The 5884-nt window shown below is 39.9% G+C and overlaps 1 pseudogene; it reads left to right on the forward strand.

The window, feature by feature from the left end:
• Positions 1 to 1338: 1338 nt before the first annotated feature.
• Positions 1339 to 5884, forward strand: part of LOC102490683 (sphingosine-1-phosphate phosphatase 1-like) — a 25873-nt pseudogene continuing 21327 nt past the window's right edge.

The raw sequence follows: 5884 nt of genomic DNA on the forward strand, positions 1-5884 counted from the left end.
GTGTGTGTGTGTGTGTGTGTGTGTGTGTATGTGTGTTTTTTGGGTTTTTTTTTTAGGTTTTTGCCTTAGGGCACCTGTGCTTGCCATAAGGAAAGAGAGAGACAGAGACAGTGATAGGCAAAGTAGAAATCACCTTTGGGGGCAGGACCACACAGAATCCCTTCTCTTTTATTCTCCTCTTGTGATCATGGGATTGCACACACACCTGACCTGAATTTCAAGGCACTGGTCTTGATTCAAACTGCTGTCAGTTATGTGGGAGTCCAGCAACATAACTGCTACATCATCTGTTGCTCTGCCCCTTTCCCAGTCTTTATAGTCATATTTGGTGTCCTGAGATTGATGGTCCTCTCTTGAAAATGATTTTTTGTTTCTCTGCCTGCTTGTCAATCTCATCACTGAGTCTCACATAACTCACATTTCTGGGTTGAGTATGGCTGCATTTTTGTTCTTCCAGAGACACATTCTCATATCCTCTTGGTTTTTCAAGCTTCTTAAAAAGACAAGCCCACTTATAAAACAAGAATTTGATGATTAAACTGAGGGTGCTCAGGGCAAGATCTTTTTGCCTCAAACCATTCACCCAGGCAGCCTTTATGGTACACACAGACAAGGCAGTCCTGCTATAGTAACCCCCTGCTGCAGTTCTTCAAGGCATATGGCACATTTTCAGCATCTTTACTCAGTACATCCTCATTATAGGCTATTCTTGACTTTGTTCCACACATCACAAGATGCACATCCATGTCATCTCCAAACACATGCAGTGGGAGGTGCACTAGTAAGAAACTGATCACTAAGGCATGGCCTGCTGGGCCACCTCTGGCCAACTGCTCTCTGCCACTGCCACCACCATCCCTGGACCTGCTGAGCATGGAGTCCTGTGAGCCCCACAGGCCACTGCTGCTGTTGGAATGCTGAAGGAAAACTTCATGGAGGATCTATTCAGAAACTGATTGCATAGGGCCTCTGGGAGGTGCAGTCATGATGAGGTCCAGCACCTGAACTAGAAACCTGTCATTATCTCCTGCATCCACTCTTTTTGGTCCCTCTACTGCTCCTGGAAGGTAGATCTGAGACTGAGTCCAGAAGTACAGCCTTTAAGAGCTGCTGGGTCACTCTATCGGGGGCCCATTTTCCACATGCTGGATCAGGGCCCAAGTCCAGCACCAAGAGCACCTGAGGAACTGAGAGAACAGTCAGGGCCAAGGCTTCGCAGGTGCTCTCAGAGGGCCACCCACCCAGGGCAAATGCCAGGTTCCAGAGGGAGCTAAGCATGATAGTACTTTGCTTCTTGGGGTCAGTGGGTGAGACCAGTATTCTTATTGGGAGCCAGAGATGAGGAGAAACAAGAGAACAAGGGACCTGCAGCTGACACCTCCTGGTGGCCCCTGTGGGAGGGACCAGATCAGTGACTGTGAGACAGTTGCTATTTCATCTTTGATGGTCACAACTGCCAGGCTGTGTGCTCCTGGCTTCCACACAACTTCATCCAGGGGCCACTGCTAAAGCCACCATCCTCTTGATCCCATAGGGATTCTTGGAGAGGTTTGTTTGTTTGTTTGTTTGTTTGTTGTTACAAATTATCTTATTTTGGAGCCAGAAGATGGAGTGGGGGTTGAGGCATTGCAGAGGAAAAACTGCAAATTGAGTCCCTGACCTGCTAGCTTACTTTATCATTTTCTCACTCTCTCTAGAAAAGAATTATTTTATTTTATTATCATCATTTTTTTTTCAATTTGACCAGAGAGAGAAAGGGGAAGGTGAGAAAGCACTTTTTTTTTTGAGAGGTTTTTGCTACAGGTCATGTGCACTCTCCAGAAAGAAAGAGAAAGAGAGACAGAAAGTGGGAAACCACCCCCCAGGAAGGATGGCCATGCCACAATCCCTTCTCTTTTATTCTCCTCTCAGGATCTTTGGCACACATGCACTCACACCCAGGGTAAGTTTAAGCCACCAAGTCTGGGACTCAAACCATGGTGGACTACATAGGAGTCCAGGGACATAGCCATTATATCAACTGCTGGTACCAAGAAAGCACTTTTTTTTTGTTACTTCTTTTTTAAATTAATTTTTATATACATTCAATCACATTGCTTAGCTTACAATATGGTCATTTCTTTTCTTTTTTTTGAATAATTAGATTTATTCTTTTTTGTTCTTTTTTTGTGCTTGGTACTATATCTTAGGAAGTTTAATCAGATATTCCCTGTTGATTATACTATTTACCATAATTTGTAGTTCAGCCTAATTTTTTTAAATTTTTATTTACATTTTTTTAAATACATTCAATTACTAGGTGATCATTTCAATATATATTTCTCCCCAGTCGAGTTGATCAAATTATAACAACACTACCTCCCTGTCTCAACTATGCTTTCTTCGTATCCCTCCTCCAAATGTTCTTCCCCAGGCCCCACTCCTCCACACACCCCACATTTGGCATTCACATCCACTTTTTCTGTTTGTACATCCTTTAGCCTGTCAGTTTCAGTTATAGAGTGTGGACATTCAGTATATATTAAGTGGGGACATACAGGTGGCATGGTGGTTAAGACCCTGGACTCCCACAAGGCCAAAATGAGCATTTCAATATGTGAACATTTCTCCCCAGTCCTGTTGATCAAAATATCTTCAACCAATAATACCACACCTCCCCATCTCATCAATGTTCTACCTCTGTATTCCTTCTACAAATGTCCTTCGTTAGGCCCCACTCCTCCATACACACCTCATCTGACATTCACACACATCTCTTCTATTTGTACAACTGTTAGACAATCAGTTTCAGTCATAGAGTGCAGACATTCAGTATATGTTAAGTGGGGACATACAATGTATCTCCTTCATATCCTGGCTTGCCTCACTCAGCAGTAAATCTTCCATATTCTTCCACTTCATGTCAAAAGCCAGGGTTTTGTTGGTCAAGAAAACACTTTTGAGACTTTTGGGATTGAGTCCCGCCAGGTCCAGGACTCAAACCACTTCAACCATGTGGGAGTTCTACACCTTAATGACCATCTCACCTGTTGACCCAATAAATCATGATTTTTAATTTTTTAAAAATGTTATACATTTAATCACTATACATTACTTTGCTTGTATCTCTAAGCAAGATTTCTGCAACATCCCATGAGTTTTGGTATGATCTGTTTCCAGTTTTGTCTGAGGTGTTTTTGTTAGTTATCCAGCAGGTGGTATAATGGTTAATGCACTGGACTCCCACATGGTCCACTGCAGTTGGAGTCCCAAAGTTCTCAAGCGTGGAAATCAGGTGGGTCACATGTGCACAGGTATCCAAAGTCACCACAGGAGAATGAAAAAGAAGGGAGTACAGCTTGGCCATCCCCTGAGGGGAGATTTTTCATTTTCCTTTTCACTGTCTATGTCTCCCACCAGCACAGTCCTGTTAGCAATAACATTTTTTTAAAAAAAGAGGAATTATTACTTAAATTAAAATATGCATTATGTATAAAGCTGTTTTGCTTAACAAATATAACCATATAATTTGCCTTTACTAAAACTTTGGGGGGCCAGCAGATGGCATAAGGTTTAAGGTGCTGAATTCTCACATGGCCATGCAAGTCCTTAAAAAAAAACTTTGAGGGACCAGCAGTTACCATAATGGCTATGTCTCTGGACTCCCATGTAGTCAACCACAGTTCAAGTCCCAGACCTGGTGGCTTAAAACTCACATTGGGCACATGTACGTGCCCAGGATCCAGAGAGGAGAATGGAGAAGAGGGGATTGCAACGTGGCCATCCCCCCTGGGGGGTGATTTCTCGCTTTCTGTTTTTCTGTCTCTCTGTCTCTGTCTGTCTGGCGAGTATAATTTTTAAAAGAACAGTTGGCACCAAATAGGCACAGAGTCATCATAAATTTTACCCTGTTCACCACTAGGCGTTCTGCTAATCTTTATCAGAGTTACAAGTTCATATTATGTGATCTGCAGCCTTTCTTTATACTATGAGCACTGCCCTATAGGCAATGTATTTCCAGAATCTTCTCAGGGTACACATTTAAAAGTAACTGATGCGAGACCAGCAGGTGGTGTGGTGGTTAAGGCGCTGGACACTCCCACATGGCTGACCATGGTTCAAGTCCCAGACCTGATGGCTAGCTTTCTCACTTTCCCTCTCTCTATCTCTATCTCTCTGGGTGTGTCTCTCTCTGGTCAAATTAAAGTAAATGAATAAATAAATAAAATTAAATTAAATAATTCTTAAAAAATTAACTGATGCATATACATCATTCATATTTATGAGGTTCAGTGTGATTATTCAATACATAAATACAATGTGTGATGATCAAATCAGGTTATTGCATACAGACCACCTCAAATGTTTATTATATCTGTTGGAAACATTATAAAATGTTTTACATTTTTATGATATATTGCAAATCATTGTTAACTACATTCACCCTAGTATGCCATGGAATACAAGAACACATTTTTCCCATTTAACTGTAATTTTGTACCTTTACCTATCCTTATCCTATGTTCTCTTTCCTCCATTATTCTCATCCCCTAGACACTAGCTGACTCACTATTTCTTAGGTTTTTAAATTAATATTTTTTTTGTCATTTACGGTATTGTGATATGGCATGTGCATTTGACAGAAAGAGACAGAGAGACAAAGAGAGAGGGAAAGTTAGAAACCATTCAAACTGGATGGTTGTGCAACATGGTGTCAGCATGATTTTCAAACTGCCAGGTCTGGTACTAGTACTGCAGTTGACCTTGTGGGATTCCAGCATCTTACCTGCCATGCAACCTACTGGTCCTGTAACTATTTTTACCAAATACATTCTATCCTCCAGACATGAGTAACATCAGTAATATTTCTTGTGTGCCTGGCTTTGCAGTTGTAAAAAAAAATAATTTGAAATTTAAATAAAACCACAAAAGACACAAAATGGTGAAAGCAATCCTAAAAAAGACAAGGAAACACAACAAAGAAACAAAGAAGACCTGGAAGAATTACACTACCAACCTTTAAATACACTACAACATTCTATGAACAATAATAGCATGAGAACGGCAAAAATGAAACAATAAACACAGACACATAGTCCAATTTAATAGAAAAGAAAAACTGGAAATAACTCCACTTTTTACACTCCACTGATTTTCTTTTTAAAAAGAATTGTTTTATTTAACTTTATTTATTACTTTGATTATTATTTATTTTTAATTTGACCGAAGAGAAACATAATGAGAAGAGGAGTGAGAAAGCAAGCCGCCAGATTTTGGACTTAAATTGTCAACCATGTGGGAGCCCAGTGCTCTCAACCACCACACCATCAGCTACCACTGATTTTCAACAATGATGCCAGGATAATAGAATGGGGAAAGAACAGTAGTTCAACATGGTGCTGAAAATAGTCAATATCTATGTCAGAAGAGCTATGTCACAAAGAACAGATCACCAACTTATATATAAGACACAAAACAGGAATACAGAAGAAAATAATGGAAAATACCTCAGATATTGACCTGAGCCAAGATTTGCTGAAGACCTAAAACACAGAGGCAACAAAAGCAAGAAGGTACAACTGACATTATAGCAAATTAAAATGATTCTGCAGAGGAATTAATCAACAGGAAGAAAATACACCCATAGGAAATGTAAAAGTTCTTTAGATCTATTCATCTAACAAAGCATTAATATTCAGAGTATATAAGAAACTCAATAAACTCAACTACAAAAAGAAACCCTGATTACAAAATTAAGTCAAGATATGAGTAAACATTTCTAAAGAAGACACGATGGCCAAATATGTAAAAAAAAAAAAATTCAACATTACTAATTACCAACAAAATATAAATCAAAGCTACAGTGAGGTTTCTCTTAACCCCCATTAGAATGTCCATTTTTTTC

Source organism: Tupaia chinensis, unplaced genomic scaffold, assembly GCF_000334495.1.
Source record: "Tupaia chinensis unplaced genomic scaffold, TupChi_1.0 Scaffold000641_1, whole genome shotgun sequence".
NCBI classification, from domain to species: Eukaryota; Metazoa; Chordata; class Mammalia; order Scandentia; family Tupaiidae; genus Tupaia; species Tupaia belangeri.